This window comes from Propithecus coquereli, unplaced genomic scaffold, assembly GCF_000956105.1.
Source record: "Propithecus coquereli isolate 6110/MARCELLA unplaced genomic scaffold, Pcoq_1.0 Scaffold4, whole genome shotgun sequence".
NCBI classification, from domain to species: Eukaryota; Metazoa; Chordata; class Mammalia; order Primates; family Indriidae; genus Propithecus; species Propithecus coquereli.
In genome coordinates, this window is record NW_012149729.1 from 8,810,074 (window position 1) to 8,812,309 (window position 2,236).

At 33.1% G+C, this 2,236-nt stretch overlaps 1 protein-coding gene across 1 annotated transcript in view; it reads left to right on the top strand.

Annotated features, from left to right (window-relative positions):
- Positions 1–2,236, top strand: part of TFEC (transcription factor EC) — a 154,095-nt gene that overhangs the window by 116,806 nt on the left and 35,053 nt on the right. The window lies entirely within an intron of this gene.

Consider the following 2,236-nt stretch of genomic DNA (forward strand, 5'->3'; position numbering starts at 1 on the left):
TTTTGGCAGATTGTGTCTTTCAAGGAATTGGTCTGTTTCATCCAGATTATAAAATTAGAGGGCATAGGATTGTTCATAATATTCATTTATTATCCCTTTAATGTCCATTAGAACTGTAGTGATGTCCTCTTCTAGTGTATTTCCAAAGCTCTCTGTGATCGCCATAGTACTCATACACTGTACTCTAAAGATTCATTCTTTCATACCTTCATTGGACACATGTGAACACATATTTTTAAGTGTCTGCTATTTGTCATTCTCTGGTCTTTGTACAGGAAGTGTGGCAGTTGAGCAGCTAGCAAGATAAATACAGTCCTCACCCTTGAAGACCTCATTTTTTCCTTCACTGTCTAGCTTGTGACTAGACTGTACACCATTTGAGGGCAGACACTCTGGTAATCTCCCTTCTACCCTCCACTTAGTGCCCATGCATGTTTGAGTCTCCAAAACTATTTCTTGAATAATTGTATAAATGAACAGTGGCAACCAATAATTTCATTTACTTCATCTCACAAAATACTGGGACATTGAGTGAAAGCAATTCAATAGATCATTTTTTGTTTTTACATCTCAGGCAATTTAAAAGTATTTTAAAATTGGTGGTACATGGATAAACTCATGTTTTATAGCAAGTTGTCCCCTTCTTCTGGAATCAGTCCACGATTGGAAAAGTCAGAGATTTTTCTAAGCTGTAGTATAATCCTTGAATTTTCCCATACTTAACTAAGCTTTTAGTCTCTTCTGCTCAGTTTATAGATGTATAGATAAGGTCTAAGACAGTCCTCACTTTTGCCTGCTAAAACTTTGTAATTCCTTATAAAGAACCAATAATTTGGGTAGAATTGGAGTTGGGCCCATAGTATATTTTATTCTGGCTCTGAATAGAGTGGTCTGAAGAGGAGATGGTAATCTTCCTTTGAGAAAGGAAAAGCATTTGTGAGTTCATTTCCATGATTAAAATTTGTAATTATCTTCCAAATTCTTTTTGTTTCATATTGATCTTTTTCGTTTGAGATTTCCTTTTCTTTACCCTCTGTATAGGGCCATCTCTCTCTCTAACACCTGACTTAAAATCACTGTCTCTTCCAATGTGTTTTTAAAAGTCATTGTTTTTTGTAGAATTTTAAATTCATTGCATATATTACTGAGTTTTTCCTTTATACTCCAATCATTTCAGTCATTTACTCAGGAGCCAATATTGTAGCACTTAGGAAGGCAGGCTGTATATTCCAGTTCTGTCACTCACTAGCTAAATGATATTAATAATAGGCATATCATTTAAACTCTCCAAATCTCAGTGGCTTCATCTATGTGGTGCAATGGGGATACTAATGATACCTATCTCCTAAGGTTATACCAAGATTTGAATAAAATAATGTATGTAAATTGCTTAGCACAGAGTCTGGTACCTATTGCATATTATTATTAGCATTATTGTTATTGTTGCTATAGTTGATATCAATACTGCCCAATAGATTGTAAATGCCTAAAGCCCTGGGATCTCATGTATGACTTCCTCTCCACTCTTGATATAGCACAAGAGTAAGTGCTCCAATAAAGGCTTTTAGAGTCAACAGATAAAAAGTAAAAAAATGAATTAGTTAATCCATGTTGTAAATTCTGATTCAACATACTTTTCTTAGAACAAGAAATATTTCCCATCTGTAGGCATACAGCGTCCTTAAGCATTCAGTTATACCCTGTGAAAGATGTTCAGATTTGTGAAACTGAAAGTGTTCTTTATAATGTATATTTTGTAAATGTGTACAGATTAAGAAGGATTAACTTAAAACAGTAGGATAATCTAAATAGCTACCCTAAAAAAATTACCACTGGCATTTTAATGAAATGTTATTTTACAACTTTAAAGCTCATAGCAATATAATTAGTAATATGTGTAATCTTTATTACCAATCTTAATCTTTTTTATATGACTGAAAAATTATTTTATGGTAGTACAATTAAAATAATGCTAAAAATGTCAGCATAACAGAATTAAACTAAAGTAACTACCACAATATTGTACCCCAAACCAGCTAATTTAAATGCAAAACACTTTGTAAAGACTATTTATCTGGGCTAATGCATGTTAAGGGATTTAAGGAGTAGTTTGTGTAACTGAAATAAAAGGAAAACTAAGCACTGTACAGCAATCTTTGCTATTGTTTAACATTAGGGGAATATTAAATAGGTTTATATACAGGCCACTTGAGGAAAATGTATTAGAAGCCACATC